Genomic DNA, 26,197 nt, shown 5'->3' with positions numbered 1-26,197 from the left:
TCCCTACAGTTCTGCAAAAATTTTAATCACATAACTCAGCGTTTCCATCTGCCTGAAGGGATCAATAAAGGAAGAAAGGAACAGAAGAGCCAGACCCAAACACAAATAACTTCTGGGGAAGTTGCATGTTAAATCTTTGTTTTGTGAAGTAATTTCTTGGTCACAGAGTGCTTTACAGATGCTAATAGTTTTTCAGTTTGCTGTAGCCATATCTTGAATACATTATAGATTACAGGAATCAATAAAAACATATTTGTGCCAATACATCCTGAAATTGCATTTTGTAGCTTAAAGGCAGGGGTAGGTGTACAGAAAAACAACGAAGTTTCTTTCATTGCTTCTAAACATTTTCCATGAAGCCACAAATAAGACTGACCAGCCTGAATCAAAAAACTGGATATATTCCTTGGTTCCCTCTAAATCTTTCTGCAGTTGTAATATAGGTAATAAAAATGGTATTCTGCAATCTATTGCACATCCATGTTTACTACATTGAAGACCCTTCTGTTACAGGGATATTTTTAGATTAATATTCTGAGCTAGAATCTGGAAACAATTAATGTTATGCATTGTTCAGCTTTTGATAGAATGCTGCACTTCAGTGATACATTCTGAAGTGAAACTGCATCTTGAGGAGCTAAGGTAAGAAAAAACACAGTGCACAGAAACAAAATATAGCGTGGTAGTTCGACAACCTTGAAGGTGACTTTTTCCAAACCATTGAATATCAGGTTCGTGCCCTGAAATGAAGTTCAGTGAGATTCATTACAGTTCCTTCTGTCACTAGAGTATTAAAACCCCAAATGCATCATTAACTCACAAGTGGGCTTTGCCATTTGGCAATAGGGGTTTGACACGACTCCAGTGACAAAACCATCTGCAGGAACACCATGGACTTCTGCTGCCTGAAGAAGTAATTGTTTTTATATTAGAGATAAAAGAACTCATTTTGGTACATTTAGTACCTGTTGTACATTTTGTAATGACAAAAGAGTTTCCTATATAAATGACCTTGTCTGGATTTCCTTAGGGAATAGAGGGCACATTCTGCTTCTCCTTAGAAGACTTAAAATACAGGAACACTGACGTGTACCCACTCTTGCTAACAGAAGCACAGCTCTTGAATGTACAGCGTCTCAAAGAGTATAGATGTTGACTAACATACACCTTAGCTTTCAGTCACATATCAGGAAGAGGTGAAAACCACTAGTACAATAAGGCAATTATTCTTCCAGGACATTCTTGGCCATAGTGGTCCTTACTGTAAGTTACCAAAACCCCAAAACACTACTAGAATAACGTCAGAGGTCTAAAGGCTATTAATTTTGTGAACAAGTAACAGGAGGATTTTGGAAGGTGTGGATAATTGGTGAGTTCTTTCTTTCTTTCCCAGCTAAGTCCTCTTTTCCAGCCTCCCCAGTTTACCTGACCTCATTACTTGAGACTGACTTGATGGCTGTTCAAGATTGCTTTTGAAGTGTACCACAATGAGCCACAAGAGCCAAAGGCTACTTTGACTCATCAAGGTATTGTCTTTGTCAGTACAAAGTTATCAATAAACTTTTGACAACCTCACAGGACGGATTGAGGACTCATAGGCATTTCAGTTTGAACAATCTTTCTACCCACACTTCATTTACCTCAGACTTTGCCTCAGCAGTGAGGAGAGGCCAGGGCAGATCCCTTCAAGACTGTACCAAACACCAAAGGCTCAGGCTGAGATGCTGCAAAGGGTGCTGCTACTCCCCCACCTTACTTTTTCAGGAAAATCCATTACCTTCTCCACCCACCATTAGGGTCCAGCTCCTCTTAAGAGTCCATAGCTCCTCCCTTCAGAACCTCCTGCTGCTACTTTGTTAAAGCAAGAAAATAAACATGTAGCACCAAGCCAATCTGGGAAGCAGGGGGATGGATGCTGGGAAGGTTGGGAGCTTGGTTAGGTTTGGGTCAGATAGGAAAGCCCAGCTGACGTGGGGGTTTATAATTTTTGTGCTGAAGGACCTTAGGAACTTTTCTAAAGACCCTGTTACAGGTTATAGAGTGTGTACATGGATATGTGTGTAATGGTGTGTACCATTTTTTCATTAATCCAGTGTGATAATATTTTGGTTCATAATATATAGGCAAATATACTCATTTTAAATGCCCCCTGCTACTAATGAATCAGAAAAAAAATGCAGTTCACTAGATTTCATAAAGTTTAGTGATTACTTGCATAAATAGAGGTATTTGGGTGAGATCTTTCTTTGGTGGAAGCAAAAGGGCTGGTGGCACCGAGCTTTGGTTTTTAACTGCCCTTTTACCCCTCCTGGGCTTTATTCTCCTTGCTTTAGGATGGTGCAATATTGCAGTGAGTGAAGAGTGACTATTTTGGTAATATACCTTTATTGAAAATTCAAGTTACTCAGGGATTTCATTTATCACCATCTAATTTCCAAAAAGCTTCCTGACAGCCTCAGTAGGAATTCCACAGGCTCGTCTGAACTTGGACTACCCTTCTGCTCAGGGCCAGGATCTCTCCAGCAGTTATGACAGTGGCAGCAAGAACACCTTCTGCAGATGTTTGGGATGCATTGTGTGATAAAAAGGAAAACTTACAACTTTACTGCCATTCATTTATCACCTGTATGGTCCTGGATACAATAACAACTGCAGCGTCAGTAGTAATTGCGACACATTTATTACACCGTTTGGGCACACTAGTTACAGACCAGGACTGAATTGCTCTAGGCACTTTACAAAGAACAAAGCAACGATTGTGATTCAAGGACTTTGCAATCCAAGTGGAACACTAAGCGCAAAAGATGAAAATAGAAGATGGGAGTAGAAAAAGAGAGCAGCGAGACAGTATTGATCAGAGGACTCAGCGCAGCAGCAGCCTAAATTGTTGTCAAACTGAATAATTTAAATCAGAATACTGATATGGAGGAACTGATTCTCTTGTTCACTGCAGCGTCTTTGAGCTGTAAGCCTACCAAATTTAATAGCATTCTTCTTAAAAGACACCAATACAACAATACAATCAATTCTGCTTTGTAACAGGATGTGAACTTGAACATTGTGAATGACAGCAGGACTTAATAAACTAGACTAGGTTATTCTGTACCATAGAAATGCTCATCCAGCAAACAGAGAGAAGTAAAATTAGCAGAGATATTGAAGGTCACCTGCTCCTCTTCTTTATAGGAAGTCATTCTCCCTGTAAAGGGGGAGGATGTGATCTGCCTGTGAACCTGTTGTTTCACAGAGAAATTTGCACCAAATCCATAGGAACCAGCTGATGAATGTAGTTTCTCTACAGCCCTGCATGCTCAAGCCTGAGGAAAAGAAATTAAATAAACAAAAACAGAGAAAAAAATTATAATATAAGCCTGGGGAAGTATTACTTTGCCCAAACCTGCAACTCTGGGCATGGCCACAATACTTGGGTCCCCCAATCCTTCGCAGACCTCTTGCTGGTATCTTTTGGTTGCCTTCTGCTTCATTTGCACAGAGCTTGAAGCAACTGCAGAGAGAGCATTTCCCAAGGGCAACGGGGCAGCTTTTGTATCGAGGGCACTCTGATATCATTCTTTAGAGAGCTGAAAAGTCCAACACGTTCAGAATGTGGATGCACTGCTTGAGCTGTAAATTCAGAGACGTGCACCTGGAACAAAATGTTGCATTTATTTTGATAGCTTTTTTTTCATACTTGGCTTGTAGAAATGTTCTGCTGTATCAGAGGGCAGGAGGAATATATTCTCCTTTTGCAAAAATGATACATATTTGGTGGTAAGTACCTTAATCATCAGCTATTACATTGTCCCTCTGGAATCCTACTCTAATCTAGCCATGCATTTTCTAAAGGTCACCGATGATTTCTTTTAAAGTCCTCTCAAAGAAAATGTTTTTGTTGTTGTTTTCAAGAAAATTTTTGGCTTACAGAAAGATAATTAGTTCCTACCTTCATATATTCAGCTTTTTTCCCCTTAAACAGTAAGAGGACATTTTTTAAGAAAGAGAAGAAAGAACTAATAACTATATTGAGTCAAAGACAGCATGCAAAAGACAGCTTTTGAAGGAAAGCCGCCTGCTTTTTATCATCAATTATTTATCCATTTTGCTACTCACTCACAGTCTCCTTTTTTTCCCTAGTCTCCTCATCCTGTAATAAGGTCTTTTAATTTTCTTTTAATATAAGAAATAGAAGTAAAAGACCCTGGTTCTGTACACTTGAAAGAAACTGTTCTGTCTTTTTTTCTCCACCAGCACTTTTCCCTTTCTTAATTTGGAAAAATAATAAAAAATCGGTAGCACCCAGCTACCCACTGACTTCAGGGTACTTGACTAAAATCTTTGTAAAGTCAGGGGAGATGTGAACTTGAGTCAAAGGCAGAAATCTCCAGGAATTCTGTTGGGCCTTTTAGTCCTTGACACATACCTAAGCAATCTAAATCGAGATGACTATTGATGTGTCCATTTCCTACATGTCATCAAAATGCTGTTCATTATGAAGAGAAAGCCTTAAGTCAATATTTTTAAGATTGGAACCTTCCTCGTGGTGTGCTTTATCTGTGTTTAACTATCTGGTGAGACAGATTCATTGAACACTGGGCAATTTGTAACCAAATGGGTATAAATATGTCGAAAAAAACTCACACTGTTACAGTGTGCTCAAAACTGTAATTTAAATAGACACCAAGGTAAGAATTTAGACCAAGCATTAGTGGTTTTATAAAAGGCAATAAAAACAAATCTTGGCTTAATTTTTTCTGCTATTCTGGGAAGGATAAACAGAAGCAGACCCTTGGGTGCACAAAAATATTCTGGAAATATTTACTCAGAACTAAAAAGACACTTAAAATAGTCTTTTTCTATTTATAAAATAGACTTGCAGTCAGCCTGTATAAGACTGCCTCAGGTGTACTCAGGTGCAGCTCAAGGACACAGACTCCACCCTCATTTGCACCCTGCTGCCTCTGAAGAAATGGAAATTACTGGATATGTTGCTGTTACTCATCACAAACATTTGAGTAATAAATAATGATAAAATACTACAACACCTTAAATGTGGAACATACACTTGACAGATATATAAGAAAGCTTTTCTTAACCTAGTGTCAGAAGAATAAACACTGTGACAAGGCTTAATAATGACCACACATACAGGTGAATGTCAGGCTTTCGCAAGGAAAGGATATACAAGAACACAACACAGCCAGAACTTGCAAAAAATCACTTCAACAAGCATAGTTTAGGAAAGAAAATGGTATTTTAGAAAAAGACAAAGATTGAATTAATTTCTCCTCACAAGAGCAGGAACTGTCTGCAGCAGCCACTGCTTGCAAGAGCATGGTCAGTGTGAATCTGGGCACAGGCACACTCTATCACCAAATGTGACACAAAAATCTTCAGCTCCTTCTCCCAGATTAGCCTAGGTCTCAGGGTGCAGAGCTGCCTCACAAAGGACACTGCATAGCGCCAGGTGCTGAGATTTTGTGGACACATTCTGGGGTTGTTAGTATAAATAGAGTTGACCTGAAGTCCTGTGTAAGAGAATATGTGTGCCATTTTCCAGCACACACTGGTAAGGACAGAGGTCTGTGGGGAGACACTGGTAAACAGCAGCAACAGCACTTTCTTGAAGCAGGGCTGTATTTGCATTACCATTCCCTTTCTCAAAAGCAGAAGTGCACACAATTAAGGGATTTTCTTAGTGTGGATTATACCAGGTTAGAATCTGAACACTACTTCTAATTCCCAAATTAACCTTGCTGTGAAGAAAGAACCTGCAAGAGATGACCTGGAATTTTACGTGAACTGTCTTTAGCTATTCTGTAACTCGAGGATCTTGAGTCTACCTTATGAAGCAAGATAGAATTGGGAGAAATATTCCAATTTTCATCCTTGAAAATGTTTCCATATATTTAGCCACAGATTTTAAATTGAATTAGAGCGTGCAGATATTTTTGTGCTCCTCTGCCTGTGTAGTCTTTGTGTAATGAGCAAGTATATTTCACTTTCTTGCATCTTATTAAAATCAGAGTTTAGAAACTTGCAAAGACAACACCCATTCTTCACTCAGTGAAAACAAATGCAATAAACAGTATTCAAAGTAGCAACACGTGGTTTGTGCTGTTTACATTTTGGAAGTAGAGTGCCAAGCTGTTACGATCTGGTTTAAACCCAGAAAAGCAAAGCAAGCTAAGTCTCTGTGCATAAACCAGAAGGAACTTAAAGGTTCAAAATATTCCCAGAAATGAGATTAAAACCAAACAAGGTTATATGTTGATGCCAAAAAATGGATGTATTTTATTTAATAGTAAAAGAGGCAAAGAGAACGGAAGAGAAAAGAAAGAAAGAAATAGAGAAAGTCGTGTGCATGGGGGGTGGGGGAACAGGGAGAGGTGACAGGGGTTAGGTGGAAGCATATCACCCATCCGAGGGTGCCAACAATGTCTCGTTGCTCCCCTCCATCTGCTCTGCTGGTGGTGAGGGTCCCCTGTCACCGCCACATGCCACGCCATGCTGCCACATGCCAAAGAGTGCAGAATCCCGTGGATTAATATACGCTGTGGGCCAGGTGGGAACGCCCACGTGCCTCCTCTTGCAGGGGCTGGCTTGACACACTGTCCCTTGCGACACTGAGGGTCTGTTGCATCATCTCTGGTGCTCTGGTGCAGGGTCTGGGGACCCCTTTGAGGGGGCCCCCTTGATGGGCCATGTCACCCCTTCTGCTGTGGATAAGCTTCCCCCCTCCCCGGGATGAGGATCCCTCAGCTGGGCTCCTCTGCACAGTGGAGGATGGGCAGTCACTGAGCCTCTGATCAGAGGCGTTTCCAACACACACCCAAAGCTTCTCCCCCCTCCACCCTCTGGTGCAGGGGGTCTGTTCAAGCCTGGCAGCTGATAGCCCTGCCGCTGTGGTCTCCACCTTGGAAGTGTTAAGCCTGTGCTTTGTGAATGTCCCCAGCCCTGAGCTGTTACTTTATCTTATCTTCATCAGTGAGTGGTGTAAGGCCTCAGTCAGGGCCCCATTCAGGGTACAGTAGTCTTCTCTGCAGCTTTTGTAATACAGCTTTAAAAGTCCTTCAAGAAAATGTTTAAGTCATAAACTATAATATTTCAGTCTCTGACACAAGTTCAGGATGCCATTTCCATCACAACACACCTCACAAACTGCACCAGTGGAAAACCTGATATGCCTCACAATGTATAGTACTTTAAAGGCTATAGGAAACCATTGGTTTTTTTCTGAGTATTTTGCTCCTCATTCTGTATCCTTGGCACATGTAGGCCTGTGCTGAAATTAGGGCAATACTCAAGAGCAGTTTCATAGGCTCAGATTCTTGTCTGAACATGAAAAATGACAGAATAATTAAAAAATCATTTAACTGAAGGTGCTGCAGAGGTGGGTGACGAATTATTGCAGAATATGACCACAATTGGTTTTGCTCTGACCATTTGCTGGGTGTATGACTAACTCAAAGGGATCTGATCCTCCCTCACTTACAAAGGAACAGGTCTAACTGTTAGTGAAAGGAAAATGAATTATCAAGTTTTAATAGACCCAAAATTTCAAAAAGCTTTATTCAAATGTAGAGGTGAACCCACCCCTAAAAACTTCACTCTAGATTTTAAGATGAAGCTGTGTGTACAGACTTGATTCTTTGATTTCTTGATCAGGACAAATTTTGCCTTCAGATACAGATTTACCAAGATTTGCTGGTGCAGTGGGAGTGACCTGTCTTGTACCACTGACTGTTCTCTGCAAATTTTTCAAGCAAGTTGACATATGAAATAAGAAAGGACAGTACCATGCAGGTCCTACTTCAGCTATGCCATGTGGGATCATCCTATCAGGCTATATCTGAGCATGTGGAGTTTTGTAGTCAATTCCATGGGCTATTAAACAAGACAGATGGGGAAAAATCATAATAATTTTGGTAAGTTTTATATAAACAGAAGGCAGACTGAAAGATTCTGCTCTGCACCTTAGAAAGATAATGTGACACTCTACTGTGCATGTTCTTTTTATTTTGCATTTTCCTACATAAAAGTTGAGCTGAAGTGGAGCATGTCTTTGAGATGGGTCAATAGTTGTAAAACATGAGAATAGGAAGGGATTCTTGAAAAAAGGACGGAAGGAAAGAAACAAAAATTTTCTATACTGATTCTTGATATTGGCTGTGACTGCCTGTTTTAGTTGCAGAAATTAACAATTTGCAAGATGGATTAACCCAGGATTTGCCTTTATGCTGCAAGATCTAATAGCTTCTTCTTTGTTTGAAGGTCTGTGAGCATAAAGCATGTTAACAGCAAAATCTGAGGAATACTTTACTCAGCAGTGAAAAAAACAGCACAGGAAACTCAGCCAAATGAAATACATGATGGTTTAGGGGTTTAATATATGTGAGGATAAATTTACTTTTCTGAGTGTTGCCTTATTTGTTCTTTTCTTGACTTGGAGAAGCTATTTTTCATCACTTTTTAATTTTTTAATGCAAAACCTATTTTTGCTGCTAGAAAATTATACAGAAAGACATGGCAAACTGCCTTGAAATCATCATACCCACACGGAACTGGCAAAAGGCCCAAATCCTCCACTTCACTTTGCAAGTGAGAATTTTCTCACAGCTCCCATTCCAGCTTTCTTCTAGGACAAGGCCTTGACCCCGAAAGGCCTCTGTGTCTGCTCACTGAAAAATTAAACAATGGGAAAACAGGCTATCTTAGAGAACCACATTTTTGAAAGGAAGAAAAAGTATTTGTGAGGATTCTCTCTCCTTTTGTCTTTGCTTTGTTTGCTTTATAATTGCAGCAAAGCAGGTAAGACAATGCACAGCATGTGGGCACACTAATTCAAGGACAGCATTGCTGCTGGTTTGGCAGACAAGACAGCCTCAATATGGGTAAAAGATTGTCTGGCTCCTCTCATTACAGGGAGGCAATACTAATAACCTTGACACAGCCTTGATTTAGCAAGGCGTTTTACATGTTCTTCCACAATATCCTTTTTGACAAGATGGTAAAATATGAACTGGAGAGATGGACCTGTCCAGTGAGTGGAATGCTGCTACCTTCAGAACTTCAGTGGTGTGATTTATGTCCCAAAGTTGAATTGACAGATGTACACAAGCAGAGCTCCTTGGGGGACGATGTTTTGTCCGGTACTGTGTAGCATCTTTCATAAAAGACCTACATGACGGGATGCAATGTACCCTCACCAAGCTGGTGGATGAAAACTAAACTGAAAGGCAGATACTTTTGAAGGAATTAACACCATTCAAACAAAAATCAGTAGCTGGAATGTCGAGTCAAAAAGAACTGCATTGTGTGTAGCAAAGATCAATGTGGAAGAAATTCATTCCAAGCAGCTGAACATGCTGGGGTCTGGGTGCTTGGAGCAGCTCTGCTGGAATGGCCCTGGACGTCCTGGAGGGCATCAATCTGAGCAAAACATGTTCTGGACTGCATTAGCAAGAAAACAGGTAGTGGATAAAGGGATGTGTTTATTCCAAACTCCTTAACATTTTTTAGGCTACACCAGGACTATGGTTTCCAGTTCTGCTCCCTCCAGTTCAGGAAAGATATTGAAAACAGGAGAGGATCCAATGGAAAGCTACTGAGATGATTAGAGGATTGTAGAACTTGATATAGAAAGAAAGATTAAAGGAACTTCAATTATTCTGGAAGTCTGTGGTTAAAATATTCTACTTGCTTTCTTTTGACTTGGAAGATAGATTATTTAAAAGAAAGGTATATGAATCAGCAACACACCATCCCAAAAATATTGACTTTAAATGGCAATATTGAAGCTTATATTTCCCCATTTTCAGCATTTCTTCTTGTAGACTTTTCTGCCTCTTAGTATCATCTCATCCTTTTGAAGAAAAAAAAAAAGCACTGTTCTGTTGGATGCTAGAGATTCTTGCTACAAAAATGATTTTGATACAGCAGTTGTGACCAGACTTCACATTGGGATCAAGAAAGAAATGTAGATTCCAAGGGAGGAAATACATTTTTGATTAATCAAGATGACATGAAATCGCATTAAACACATAATTATTCTCTGAGTAATGATGCACTGAAAAATAAAAAGATGGAGGTAAACTAAACACAGCTCTTAATGTGTGTGCAGCTGCATTGTCTCCAGATGAATTTAAAAGAAATTACTTGAGGCACACAAACTCCTGGTGAGCAAGAAAGAGTCAGATTCCTTTCAAAGAACTTCCAAAATACAGTCAAGACGTCTTTGAAAAGCGAGAGAGATTTTTGAAATACAAGGGAGAAAAAGGTAGTGTGTCTTATTTTAAAGTCAATTTAAAGTTCCTTGTGGTGTTGACTGTCAAACAGTCTGTCTGTGTCCCATTCTTGCAAGGACTTCTGCTGGCAATGGGACCAAGCAAGTAGTACATAAAACATATGCAAAGTCACTAACCGTTAATTTCAGTTGCTCTTCCTTTTTATTTTAAGACCCTATGTCTGGGATGTTGTTGACTATGGCACCTTAGTCTAGCAGGAGAGAAGAAGATTTCCCAGCTTTCTTAAATGTCACAGATACTCTCATTACATTTCCTCAGTGATTTCTTCCAAACATCACTTGACACTGGCATAGAAATTCCTACATTTTGAAATTCAAGGGGTCCTTTTTAATTTAGCAACTTAAATTTCTATTGAGATGTAAGATCTGCAGTGCTCAATACTTTTCAGCTATTTTAATAATGCTGTGCAAAAGAGTATTAGTTAGAACTGACACTGTTTCTGTTCACTGAATGCTTCAGGCTTCATCACTTCTTCAGACATGTCTACTGCTCAGGAGGGATAGAGGTTTCTATCTCATATTGGCATTTGGCTTTCAGAGGTGTCAAGCAAAATGCCCGAGAGGAAATGTGTTTGACATTGCCAGTTATAGTGCCCTGTTGATAATTCCTTCTTTTAAGTCTTCAAGTTTCTTTTGGGGAAAAAAAAGGAAACAATTTATGCATTTGTGATGAATGTTTTGTTTCTGTACGTCTCTATAATTTCAAACCTTCATACTCTTTAGCCAGATGTTTCCAAAAGTGTCACGCTCTATGACTTCAGATAAATTGATGTAAAACCATAAATTACCTATTTGTTACCTTTTTTCTTTTTCCTTTCTGAAATTCCATTGCTGCAGTGATGCAGTAAAAAATGTGTGTGAATGCACAACCCAATTGTCTTTTTATATCTTGCATTTGGCAGAACTGAGTGCAACAAAATCTTAATGACACGTATAATTTGTTTGTCTGATGCTCTGTCACATTTAGAGACTTTCAGATCCAGATCACCTAGAGATAAGATGAGTAAAATTTTTTGTCATGACCCTTGGACATGACTTGTCTGGGTGCACTTGGATGATTTCACATCATGCATGACAAAAAGGGGGTCAAATGGCTGATCTGCTTTACCATACTGAAGTTGAGAGTGGGGTTAACTGAGGAGCATTATGCCATTTTTGCATTGGATAGAGTTTAAATTTCTTTAAGTATCTTTGTGGTGTAGGTAGGTTGCTACTTGCAATCAAATGCCGTTGGCAACAAAATAATTTTCGTCTGACTACAGAGGGTTTCACCTGAACATACCCATCATGCACCAGTGGTTGTGAATCATTTCTCAATTCTGGTCAAATACCTTGAGAAAAGCCTACAGCTGAAGTGCTTCTGCTGAATATCTAATTATCATGAGAAAATGCAATAATTTCTCATGATTTTCTCCCCTTCGCTTCATGCATTAGGAAAGCACTGAGTCACCACTTGACCAAGTAATTTGTTAATTTTTTTCCAAGCAGTTGCCTACCCTACACATAAATTAAGCAGTAATAAAAATGGTCTCAAGCCTGATTAATTTACCAGCATGGCTGTCTAAGCAGACTGTCAACAGACAGTCCTACAGGGTACATGATTCATAACCAGTTAAGAATAATATTTGCTTTTTATATATTTTCTTTGACATAGTGAAATTTAAAGAAGTCCAATGATCTATCTGGTTTGACTCATCACTAAGTTTCACTCCCCTCCTCATACAGACCCCGGTTATCATTAGGGAAATGACTTAGTTACAAAGTGGTAATGACTTGGCCCAAAAAACTGGAGACAGAATGCAGAGCTGTGGGAGCAATTTGGGAAGGTTGAATCAGGCCCATGCTCAGTCCACAGGAGTGATCTATTGCTCTGTGACTATTTTCCTTCCAGCTGTAGCCAGCAAAGTCTGCTACACTGAGGTACGTTCCTAAACTGCAGCTGTATTATGCCTTGGATAGAAGTCAGACGCTTTTCTGAAGGGGTTCCAGTAAGGCCTTAGATGCTGATCATGCCAGGAAATATTGTCTAAAAAAAGCTAAATTTAAATCCCATCACTTACAATCAGTTTTACAGCAGAGAGACTGAAGAGAAGACCTCAGAGACACTCTTCAGAGAGTTTCTGGAATTTTAATCCCCTTGGTAATCAGTCCTGCTGCACAACAGTGCTGGGGAACAATTATCCATCACATGCTGAGGAAGTTTTATTGATGCAGGAGTTTAAATAAAGCAAGCTGTTGAAGCCTTTTCTCACTGTTAGCACTGCCAACTCAGCAACATCGGTAATAGAAAGGGTGGGAAATTTTTTTTTTTGAAGCCTTTTCTTAGAAGAGGGCTTATATACAGCTGTAACTTCTTTTGATCCCTGTAGAAACATAATCACAGTAGCACAGATAAAATCTTAAATTTAAGCATTTGTTTCCATCTTTCCTCATGAAATTCTTGCTCTGTTTCAGTCATCTGTTCAGTCTGAGGGAATTGGATAAGTATTTAAGAAAAATAAAAACTTTTAGAGGTTTAATGGATAAGCTTTTATAAAAATTATGACTACTAACTTTACAATGTTCTACCCGTATGTGTTTGAAAACAAAATAGTTTCAAAGGAAGGCTCAACCCAACTCTTTAAGATGTTTTGGGAAATATGACAGTTGGAATATGTTCCTGAGGAAAGTTAATATTCATAACTAAATATTTACACAAACTCATATGATTGTATGTTTTAATGGAGCCTAATTTAACATGTAGGCATTGTTTTTAGGATGCTTAGCTACATAAAAATTTAAAGAAAAATTGAGAATTTAAATTATTGATGTAGAAGAAAGCACAGTGACTTATCCTCAGAATTGTATGGTTACATCCTGTTCTACTCTAAAGGCAGCATTTGCTCCTTTGATCTGTGAGTGCTGGAGAACAAAGAGCAAAAGTCCATGAATTACTAAAATTAAATACCAAGTGAAAAATCTATGTGATTAAATGTGGAGTCATGCAATAGGGAGGTACACAGTGTCCACAAATGGTTTTAAAAAAAGTGCTAAGCATTTACGAGGGCCTTTTTAAGCTCTTTAAGGCACTTTTGAAAGGTACATGAGTTGCATCACAGCCAAAGAGGCAGAAAAGGAAAAAAAGGCTAGAGAACCTGAAAAATGTTCTTTCACTGAAATTTTTAAGCTCTCAAAATTATTTGAGATAAATATTGCAGGGATTTGGAGCAGCAAAGTTTAATAACAGAGATCAGATGACCAACAATATCGGATTTTACTGTTCGGCTTGGGTTTGCTGTACCTTTTGGCTATTCTCTTTGATATTCTGTCCTTAGCTCTCTCCATCAGACCTCTCTCATTGCCTCCAGTTCTACCTTTTCATTGGCCTCACCGGCTTGTTATGTCTTGGTTTTCTGCAACATGCTAAAACTATGGCAGGTGCATACTTGAACATGTTGTTTCCAGACAAATGAGCCTACAGGTGAGGGGAGTACTTACTATGCCAAGCATACTCTTCCAGAAACTGCAGCACCATCTGAAACATTGCTGAGACCTGATAGGTTTGGTTTTCATTGATTGATTTTTGGGTTTTGTTTGGTTTTTTGGTGTTTAAATTTATTTTTTTAATAGGTTTACAGCATAGGTTTGGGTCTGCCATCTGATTTCTGAAGTCATCTTGTTCATGAGCAGGTACATGTGTCTATAGTGTTGCTCTGAACCTTCTAAGAAAGAAAGGCTCTCACCCAATCATTAAGTTCTATCACCTTGTCCACTATGGGATACCCATGAGATTGCCATCTGCCTTACTCAGAGACAAGTGGCAGCAACAGAATCACTCCAATTTCTCTTCCTCATTTCCCCCTCCTCTGCTCTTAGATCCAGGGAGAAAATCAAGGGAGTGGACCCAAATGAGTAGCTCTTGTTCCTCCCTGCCTTCTTGCAAGGACTGCCTGCAGCCTTTAGGGGAAAATCTGCTGTGCTGTTTCCCTAATTTTTGGCAGGATAGGGGAGAAGGGCTGGCAGGCAATTACCAAGAAAAGTTCAGAGAAGGCTACTGCCACTGGGAGGTTGGCTGAAGGCTTCCATAACCTGCAGCTCCCCACCTTCTCTGGGCATGTCAGGATTTATGCATGCTGCTGTTTTTCTGGTGACTGCAGAAGGCAGGGAGCCCCAGTGAAGAAATTCTAAATATGCAGAGTGATGGTCAGTTCCTAGGCACTACTGGCTTCCCCCCATTTAGCATAAAAGAACAAACAGAACATAAGAGATTTACAGAAAAATATATAATAATTTATGTGCAAAATAACTGAAATAAATAATTTGCCTACTAAAGATGAGACATGCTAATGACATCATTCTTACAGAGATGGCTTTCAGTCAACAAAATATTTGAAACAAGGCATAAGCTTTCCAGGGTAATTTTGTTAGCAACATTTTCTGCCCTGTAATTTTAGGATACTTGTAGCAGAAATGGTGGGCTTTCACAAGTCATTTTGCTCAGGCTGAATGTCTGACTGCTAATTACATTCAATATGTGTTCTTGTTCTGCTGCATCAAGTTGAATACATGCAGAGAAACTGTTTAAATAACTTTTGTCTGAATGGCTATTTCTGGCTAGTATTATCTCCATGTATTTATTTCAGGTTGCAATGAATTCTGTGAATTATCTCTATAGTTTCTTGCTTCCACTGTAATTGTCTCTTTGTGAACAAGTTGTCCACAACTCTCCTTTTTATGAATGTGCAACATCCCCAGTATGACTTATGGCAACACTCACAGCCACTGTACAGACCAATACAAAATTTGCAATCTAGTGTTTGAGTTGTCCTTTGCTGGAGCCATAGCACAAGCCACTTCTTTGAAAGGCCAAATAAATCTCCCCACAAATCCCTTTTTGAAGAATAGAAAGGAAGGAATATGACAGGTCTGATTTTTTTCCTTCTGGCAAATGGCTGAGGTGTAAGTTGGATGGAGTTTCCTCCTTTGCACAATTTGTCCAGTCTCCCATCCTTAAAACCAAGCCATATTGGATTCACCATGTGAGCAGAAAAAAGCCCACATAATTAGTAGAGTCCTTTAGGTGGACTTATTAAGGTATTAAAATACCTTATTAGGTATTTTAGCATCCACCATAATCGTGCACCCCATGAGACTTAGTATATGTCACACAGGTTGTTATTGGGTCACTGAATGCTTAAAATTGATCAAACAGAGCATATCAGGGATGCATGGTATTGACTGACATGGCTTTTATGTCCTCTGTTGGTGTAACAATTCTTTTGCCACACAAAAAAAGGAAATTGATGTGCTGGGATAGAATTTAAATTTTTACAGTTCCATACTAGCCTTCATGTATTTTTCAGACGATGCATATCCTGAATGACATTGGAAGAATCTTTCCAGTGCAAAACATGATGATGCCTGTGGATGTTATTTTTATGCAAAGATCAAAACAGATATTGGTACATCCATATCTATCCATTTCTGGTTTCTCTTTAGCTTTGTTGAATTTAATTTGTTTTTATGATGCCATTAGTTGTCACCTACTCGCTTTTGTATTCCTAATATTTCTATCAGCAGTTCTGACAGGAGATATGTCTTTTTAAAATCTCAGTTGTTATTCTATTCTTAAATTCAAGGAGTAAGAGAAAGTACCATAATCTCAAAACCATGGGTTTGGGCTGATGTTCTAAACTCTCAGACTATAATCTGTGTAATGGAGAAGCAATGGGACAGGCTGCCCAACGGAGACTTTGAGATCTCTGGAAGCATTCAAGGACAGGTTGGATGGGGCCCTGAGCAACCCGATTTAGTGAATTACATCCCTGCCCGTGGCAGGGTGTCTGGAACCATAGCATCTTTAAGGTCCCTTGCAACCCTAACCATTCTACGATCCTATAATTCTATAAATTATTTTCCCTGTTTATCAATGATCAGAATGTATATTTATATCTTCAGGGACAAGCCTGTATTTTCTGATTAGTTTTAAGATGACTCCTTGAGAACTGTGCTAATACTCTGGAGAAGTGCTCAAGTTATTATTCATCTATAGGCTTTGGTAGAAAACACATTATTGAGATATATTTTTATATATATATATATACATATATATATATATGGCTATAATATAAAGCAACCTGTTGGAGTGAAAGCTCCTCTGGACTCAGGCTCAGAGGGAAGCCAAAGCACAGGGGTTGAACTAAAACCTTTGGACAAGCTGGGATACATGAAGCCACACCAAAGTGAAATATAGATAGAATTATACTGTTCACATTTTTTAGATGGAGTGTTCACATAAACAATAAGAACTGATAGAAACTGTATACCAAATCTGTGTAATACCTATGTAACACTTGTGTAAGACTTACAACTGTTAGAATTAGACCAGGATAGTTTAAGAAAAGAAAAACTAGAATCGTGTGTTAATCTTATTGGTTAATTAACAAATATAATCCACACTTCTGTAAGAAAAAATATAGAGCATACAGAATAAGAAGCAGCTGGTTTTTGCTTGCTGTTTGCTGTTGCTGCTTGGCTTTATCCTGCTTCTAACTCTGCCTTCAAGAAAGTTATGAGACTATGAAATAAAGAACTTAGCAGAGCAGCAGCCTCCTTTGCTCTCTTACCCTGGTCCAAGAAGAAAATGTGCCCCGTCAAAAGCTCAACGGCAACACAAAATGCTTTATATAACCCAGCCCATGCAGTTTGCCAAACAGCACCTGCAGATGATATTTGAAATACTGGCATCTTATTCTGTTGAAAATCCTTTTCTATGTGTTCTCTCCCACATTCTTCAGACTTCATTTCTAGGCTGAGTATGATAAAGTCCATGTTCTACATTTGCTAGTAAAGTACATATATATGCTGAGATATTAAAAGAAATGGTGACCACAATCCAAGCCTGGATTAATTTTAAAATCACCAGAAATATGGACGGCATCATTAAAATGCTGGCAGGAGAACTATCTCATTCATTCCAGATAACCATGGTTAAAATTCCTGAGTCTTCACCATACTGAACTCTCCCTTGGTTTCTGACAGCCATAGAACATGTTGACAAGGTTTGTAAAAAGTGTGGCCTTGTCCCATCCTCTGGCACATTATTATTTTCACATACTAAGATGGTAATATCATCCTTTTGCAAAATTGCTGGGAGGAGGGGCAATGTGGAGTTCAAAATTAGACATATGCTTGGACTGATCAACCAAATCTCTCTTGGCTGTTGTCTATGAGAAAATACAATTTCATGAAGTAAAGATTTAGTACATGTTATTTAATTTTACTCTCTTTTATAATGCTTTAGTACACAAGGGAGCAAGACTTTTCCCGTGTATGCTTTTGGAACACTAATCCTTTCTGTAGGTCCACAGATTTTGTAGTCTGGGATGACACTTATGAAATCAGAGAAACAGGAGCCTTTGCTTTCATGCTGCTCTCAAAATATTTCCCCAGCCATCTTTTAAAGGATCCCCAAACTCCTTTGTTTATTATCCTCTAAATTAAACAGCTGTAAAGATGCTAGATTATTCTCAGCATATTCCATGCTGTCATATAAGGTTTATGAATGTAGTTCTCTCTTCTTGGTCTCACTTATTGTTAAGTTTTCATGATTCTGCTACATGAAATATTCCCAGCACGTTTAATATCTGTTTCTGTCGAAAAAGCTATACATGAAAATCCCTTGGGATCAGCTGTGGCTTAGACAATAACCATTCACAAGTAGTTTATTTTACATTTGGCACATGGGCCAGATCCTTAATGCAACTCTTAAAGCCCTTATAAAAGTGGAAGGTTCCTTTTGATTTCATTAGCCCAGCTGCATATTGAGGGGTTATTTCATTTGGTTTGGGTGTTGATGTGGATGACTTTATAGAAATTTTACAATCTGAGCAAACATCTTGTTGGTTAGTTTGCAGGACAATGATAGGCTTCACATCTGAGTATATTTCTAACTCCCATCACATCTTGTAAAACTAGTACCTTTTAATCATCACTGAAATTAATTCTTTTTTTATAGTCTGTCAGTCTCTCTCTTGATTCAAGACTGTCTTCCATAGAGCATTGAACACTTCTTTTCGTGTGAAACATTCCTCTTTTTTAACAAACAACATTCTAACAGCACAACTGGCTAGAAATATTTTTTTCCCCTTTGTTTTGTTAGAAATATCACTTCAATAAATCAAATGCATGAAACTGTATCTGAGAAAAGTTTCTTGGGACTGGAAAGGAATTTTTGTTCAGAAAAAGAGGTAATGACTGTGGTCCCAGAAGCACCAATTACTTTGGTGTATAATGCATTTGTATGGAAAACGCAGGCGCAAGTCTCTGTTCTGCCTAATTCAGACCAGCACCTTCAACCAGCAGGTCCACATTCCAGCTTCATGATTGCCAAACAAGTTACTGATTATTGTGCTAGGAAAGACATCAATCTTTCATTTGCCGTGAGAGAAGGAAAAAAAAGGATGAGGACAAGGAGAGGTCACCTCATCATCTTGATGTGAAACTGGAATCTTTCAAAATCTTGCGCTTGTCTGACCAAGATTCCAGTCTGCTGGTCTGTTGTTCAGTGTTGGATGCTTCAGATTTTAGACTTTAGGCACATAATGGATTAGATTGAGTTATGCTATGTTAATGAAGTAGCATTCAGGAATGGAGCCACCACAGCACATTTTAGTGCAATTTCATTAAAGTCTCCTATCAATTACATTTGTTTGCCTATAGGAGTACCTTCACAATTTCTGTGTGTCTAGAGTTTGCTTGTCCACTTTACATCATATCTAGAGGACTCTCTGTCCCTGTGAATTTAAGGATCACTTAATTAAAATTAAAATTGCTGAAAAATCAGAAGAGATTAAAAAGCCCCTGTAACAGGGCTTGAAGCACTTCTTGATCCTCTTGGATTTGGAGAAGTGTCAACTCCTTAAAAGCATACAGTAAAGAACAATGTAAAGTCTGCTTTACATTGTTCTTACATCTCAGTATAATTTTCAATATGAATACTGAGATCTTCAAACTGTGCTTGGACCTGCAGATATCACTTTGAAGTCAGTGCAGCTTTGACACAGCACTGCTTTTTACTCCGTCAGAACAGGCCTTTGTCAGTGTCTCCAAAAGTGTGGAGGATTAATATGTGGTGTGAGGTTTTTTTGTAAACTGCATTGCATGTTACATGAAGTGGGAATATCCCCAGTACACATCTTTCCAAAATGATTTTCCATCAAGTCTTGACTAATCTAACATCCTCCTTTAACTGAGTGTAAATTCAACAATTTTATATAATAATAAGTATTATAATATTATATGTAATAACTCATCCAGGAGATTGGCAATAACTGTATGCCTTTTCTGGAAGAGAGAGTGTTATTTTTTTCTATACTATGCAGTGAGATTTATTTTACAAATTAACATTAATGTTAAACATGCAGCATTGTATCTGACTAACAATTACTATGGCCCTAATAAAGTAGTTAAGGCGTTCAGCCAAAAGTATCCCTTGAAGTTTTACTTGTTCTCTTTTCCATACAGCAATCATTAGCCCTACAGACATTCTTTGCCTACACGTAGTAATATGATAATGAACACAGTAACAGCTTTGTTCACAACCTATCTTTGATTTCTTGCCCTTGACATTCCTCCTCCTCTGGCTAGTCTGTTTCTGTTTCAGTGCTAAATGATTTATCATCTTGTCAGTGGATTTCTTCTACACCTTATATTTATTTGTCCCACCCTATGCCTCCCAGGAATTTTTATCTGGTTTTTGCATTGTTTGTCAATGTCTTGACAGTTCTCAGAACCTGACACACAGTAACGGTGTGTGGCCAGGACTAGAACTTTCCACAGTAAAACAGGATTTTAAGCCATGGCTTAAAAATTTATCATAGAAAATCCACAGATAAAAGGAATAGCTTGTTTTCCGCAAACACATTGGGAAGACACAAGATACTATGTCAGATCTTTCTATGTTGTCTGGACAGGTCTGAACTCAATTCCTAATGCTCCATACAGTTTCCTCTAGAACTATTTTACTGTTAATTAAAAGCTGGCTATGATGGGGTCAAGGCTTTAAACAATGTGACAAACTGAACTAAAAATAGAACGAAGAGACTGATGTGTGACAGGCAGTACTTGTAGCAGACGGATTAGAATTAATTAGAGAAGTTAAATTTAAGTTCAAAGCTACAGATGGTTTATGTTATTATTAAAAAAAAATCAATTAACATTTTAAAAGCTCTCCCCATGTTAGCAATCAAGTCACAAGTTAAAACACTCTTGGACTTGTGCAATAAGCTCCAGTTCTTCCAGTTACCTGGTGCTCAGCCAATTTCCCAACTGTGCCTATAATAGTGCATTAACAGCCATCCAGTCTGTTCCCCAAGCGCAATATTGGATCTGTCACTGCAACAAATTGCAGATCAGTGACCTCAGTGGTAAATGTTTAGTATTGTGTTTGGCCTGGGTGTTGTATTTTTGATCCAAAACAAAGGCAGAGATTCAAGACAAACACCAATGTTCACTATAACCTTACACCTCATGTTTTAAAATTAAAGTGACATGGAGGAAATGGCATTTTAAACAGTAAAAAGATGAGCTGTTCCCCTCTCCTTCATTGTTTGTCTTTTTGGTGGTATGTTCATGGAAAAATATGGCAGGAAAAAAAGAAAAGAAAAATAATGAGTAACAGCTTGCATCTCTTTGGCATCAAATGTAGGGAAGCAGTGTCCTTCCTGAGGCGAAGAAGTTTCACAGCAATGGGTTGGGACCAGTGAGCCGGGTCATCTGTGTGATCTACATATGAAGGAGCAATCGGTGCAGTGTGCTGGGGAGCGGCCTGTAGAGCTGTGCTCAGTGGGTTAAAAGTACTCAGGACCCAGCACAAATACTTTGTTTGTGTGTTGTCTTGTGTTGGGGAGTTGCTTTAGTTCACTAGATCCAAAGACTGCATGTCTCTCTGTTATGGGAGCAGATTAAGTGTGTTCCTGGAACACCTCCTCTGGTTTAGTGACATCTCAGTGCAATCCAGCTTGGATACACCAGAGCTGCTCTGCAATGTGAACAGTAACAGAGTAAAAAGAGGTGAACACAAGTCTTACTTCAAAACTCACTACCAGTCTAAATGACATGGGGAGCTAGACAACACAGACTTGTGTCTAGGAAGTGAAATAATAATTCAGCAATGTCCATTTTGGTGTCAAGGGCACGAGTAACTAATATTCAAAAGCATCTTGATATTCATGGATACAAAATGTTAAATCATTTTATGACATTGTCATCATTATATTGCCATGCACTCACCATTTTTTCTACCTTCAATAAATAATAGTGTGACCTGTGGAGGCTGTCTGCTAGATGAGGATGACTTTTCAATGATGTTTAAATAAAAATACATCCAGGCATCCTGGAATTTAACTTTGAACAAATGTGGATGTTACTTTTTCCATTTTAATGCAGTTTTGGTGCCCTCACTAGCTGACCAGCTAGCTGTAAGTACGCTCTGCTCTTGGGATAGATGCAATGGCACTCGTCTTGGGATAGATGGAAAGGCACTGCACAAGGAATTATTTATAGTTCCTGTAAGTCCAGTTGGATGCTGCAAGACTTCACAAATTGGAGTCCAGCAATCAAATGAGGCTCTTCTCTTTACTGTGTGACCTGAGTCTCTTATTTAAGTTGATAAGTATTCCAGATCTTAAAAAAGACAGTAAGACTGTGGATGAACAGTTAATGTGGACTGAGCCCTGAACAAATAGAACAGTTGAGAGTAAATTTTGGCCAGGTGTTGAGCTGTTCCAGAGTCTATGCAATGAGACAGGGTGGTCCTTCAGAGACCTCCTACTTTGGTAGCAAAAACCTAGGCCTGACTCCTAGCACCACACTATTAAATGTGAAGTTCAGCATTAATTTTGTGTAAAATAAAATATTACTCTTTATTTTATTCTATTTTTTTTATTACTCAGTTCTGTAAAATCATAGAATCACAGAAATATTTAGTTTGGAAAAAACCTCTAAGATCATCAAGTCCAACTTCTATCCCTGCACTGCCAAGTCCACCACTAAACTGCGTCCCCAAGTGCCACATCCACACCTCTTAAATACCTCCAGGGATGATGACTCAACCACTTCCCTGGGCAGCCTGTTCCAATGTTTGATCCGCTTTTCAATGAATACATTTTTCCTAACATCCAATCTAAACCTCCCCTGGCAAAATTTGACAACATTTCTGCTCATTACTTGTTGCCTGAGAGAGGAGACCAATTCCCCACATTGCTACAGCCTCCTTTCAGGTAGTTGTAAAGAGTGATAAGGTCTCACCTAAGCATCCTCTTCTCCAGGCTAAATGCCCCCAGCTTCCTCAGCCACTCCTCAAAGAACTTGTGCTCCATGCCCTTCAGTAGCTTCATGCTCTTTTCTGGACACGTTCCAGCACCTCAATGTCCTGTTTGTAGTGAGGGGCCCAAAACTGAACGCAGGATTTGAGGTGCAGCCTCACCAGTGCTGAGCACAGGGGGATGATCACTTATAGATACAAGCCTCTGTACTCATATAAGCAGATGTTGTTTGTAGGTGCAAGTAACTCAAAACAAAACTGAGTTTCAGTGTGTCATCTCTTGCCACATCATCCCCCAGAAGGCTGAGTGGCAACAGGCAAATTAACAGGGTCTCTGCCTCAACAGAGTGAGTTTGGTTATACAGGTACCCTCCCACTGCTGTCTGAAGAGGAAAAAAGAACTCCAAATTGCTCCAAAGGCAACAGCCCAAGATGAGCAGAGAGCTTTGCTTTCTCGTGGACAGGCCCTGGCTGATATCTATTTGTTAGTGCATCAACGTGCATTAAGTATATTTCCATAGTTACTTCTCTCAGGTGTCGGGAGGGAAACTTTTGCAGTACTGCCACTTACCTGGTAACTTTTAAAATTAAAGTTTTTTTTTTTTTGCTTACACCATTCACAGAGAATCAACAGTAACAGCATCAGCAAATTCCCTGTGTGTTTTTATCTTCACCTTCCATTTGTAGTCAAATGGACTTTCTCAGCAAAAATGGAAGTCGCTAAGATTAAATGCATGACAAAAATTTTTTGGTTTAGTACTTTGCTTCAACTTCAGTCTAGAAAATGCCTAATCAAAAGCAAGTGCCTAAATGTAGATTTATCAGTGTTTGGAGCTGCTTGAATAAAAACATTAAATCAAACAGAATTTGTCTCACAACCTTGAATCTTGTTTTTTAAAATTTAACAAAAATAAGGTTATGCATGTCGGGCACACTTGGAAAATTTTACTTCAGTTGAGATGAACACAGTAAAATCAACAGAAATCTGTCTCAGTATTTTTCTCTTTGACTCCTCTGTTTGTTTCTATTTTTTTTCCTTTTTTATACCATTAGAAATGTTTCATTAATTGGTATAAAATCTTTATTCAGTTGAGAATAATCCATGCTTCTGTGCACTGACTAAAGGTATCCCAAAAGTGGAATTACAAAGCAATAGTCATAAATGTAACACATTAATTGTCTTCTATTATTTCTGAGTTATGGTTAAAAAAAGTATACTCTAAAGACCTATCCATTATTGATGGGCTTCTCCTAACATCCTTTGTGATTTCTCTATTGGTTTTCTACTCTTTTTCTCTTTAGTAGTGTCAACTCTTAGGCATTCAGAAAAACCTCTTCTCAGGGTTGTTCTGCTACCTTCCAGATCATCATTCCAACATCTATCTTGATGGATAAAATGTTTTGGTACACAAACTCTTTCCACATTCCCTTCTTTGCTTGTCATGTAATTTTATGTCAATTTTCATTTCACACACAAGTATCTTACAGTAATATCAGTCTCATGGAAATCAACTGGACTCACATTCATTCTAGTGACTCCTTAAATATTTTTAGTTTGTATTTCAAAGCAAAAATTTATCCAATAATTTCTGTATATTATTACTGCTGCCTCTAGAATTGCGGTATCCTTTCTTCGCAAAAAATGAGACCTTTTGATCTCTTATTTAATTATTGTGTGTTTAGATTAAAGCTACATTTGGGCCGATTACATTATACAGTATTATTTCCTGTAGAACTCTAAAAGAGATATTTTCTTTCAAACTGATTTGGTTTCTCAATTGTATTTCTCCTCCTTCTTATGACTCATTTATGAAGAGAATTGGAGAAACATTTCACCAGTCTTCTCAGAAATGTCTGTTTTGCTACCATCCCACTCATACCATATAATAGAGATCTCAGGGTTTGATACTCTCTGTTGAATACTTGTTTTTTGGGGATTTTTTGTGTTTTTATTTTTGTAGTGTCTTACAGATAGATAATACAGGAGTGCCATTATGAAGCACAGTGTACAAATACAAAGCAAATGAGCCCTTTCTCAGAAAAGCCTCTCATTATGACAACAGTCTGCAGAATAAGATGCCATTGTGGTTAACAAAGCTGCTGTAACACATATTTGTGCAGAAGATGCAGTGCACTCACTGTGAGTTGTGAATTACAGATAAACTTGATCTTGTTCCAGGTGTGATTCAACCCTATAGAGAAAAGGTGGAGCCACAATTATAAGATACTGAACTGAGTTATTTTGCCCCAGGCCTCCTCGGAGCATCTGCACCATTTTCACTTCAGTACTGGCTTATATCAGCCTTGCTGTAATGTCAACAGAGCAAGTTTTAGAAGCAGACAGTCTTATACGCAAAAATAACCCAACTACAAGCACCCTTCAGTCCAGTCTCCTCTCTAGATTTTTCCCATTGTATGGAGAGTTGTCCCTGCAAGTTTGCATGCTTTTTAAATGCAAGCCTCTAGCTCACATCAAGGCCTGAATTCTAAAGCATCTGGACTTTAAACTCTCATGGGAAAGGACACCTTGGTAAAAGTGAGAAACCTAAGTACCACTTGGGATTTTAATCTAAATCTTTGGGGACTTATTCTCATCTTGTTTAATCAATTTAAAACTTAAAAAGTTGATTGGTTTTTGGTTTGGTTTGGTTTGGTTTGGTTGGTTTGGTTTGGTTTGGTTTGGTGGGTTTTACATCCGTGGCCGGATATCACAGTATTGATCTTAATGGAATATATTCTACTTACTGCTTTGACGGCAAGCATAGACGTGTCAGTGTTCAAAGTGTCACAGGAAGACTTTTAAATTTAGATCCTTACGAGAGCAGATGGGAAAATTTCATGCCTCTTATGATTCTGTAATTTATCTGGTATGATATGAGCTTAGTCAGATAGTTCTGCTCTCTGAAAAATAGTTCAAGTTGATCTCATGGCTCAGGGAAACCTAAGAAAAAAGTCACACATTTAAGGTGAAATCTTCAACTGCAAATTACAACTAAAATAGAATGTGAAGCATTATTTGCTCATTAGGTGGATCTGTCTTTGTTAGTGATCTTGTACACATGCAGAGGAACAGATCTGACATGTATGTAGAGCACATCCCAAGTTTCCTTTTTGGATTTCCCACCAGATTTGGTTATCCGAATGTAAGTTGGAGGTGAGGTAGATTCAGTTTCTGTATTAGACGTTCTTATTGAAGAGTTTGGATTTGATCACTCTCTAAGCAGAGCTTCTTTGTAGGCTTTAACCTAGGAAATATTACTGAGAAATTCAGTCTGCAATGGTTGGTTTAACTGCCTCCCCAAAAAATTTTTACAGTATCTGAGATCATCTAATGGAAAAAAAAGTGTCATGATTCTCATGTGTCCCAGACGTCATACACTTTATTTGTTCAGAGTTCAGACTACAAAAAGAAAGCTATGCTCCAAATATACATTGTATAGTAGTACAGTAGTTTAACATCATCCTTGAACCAGCATGTCTACAGAGAAATACTTGATAGTAAATAACAGCATGCGAATTACAGCGTGCAAGTGGTAGCCAATTTCAAGTTCAGCACCTTGTTTGGAGACTTCACCAATCTCAGTTTCTGT

The sequence above is a fragment of the Corvus brachyrhynchos genome, unplaced genomic scaffold (assembly GCF_000691975.1).
Source record: "Corvus brachyrhynchos isolate BGI_N302 unplaced genomic scaffold, ASM69197v1 scaffold53, whole genome shotgun sequence".
Taxonomy (NCBI): Eukaryota; Metazoa; Chordata; class Aves; order Passeriformes; family Corvidae; genus Corvus; species Corvus brachyrhynchos.
The sequence above is the reverse complement of the archived record's forward strand: the minus strand, read 5'-3'. Positions refer to the sequence as shown.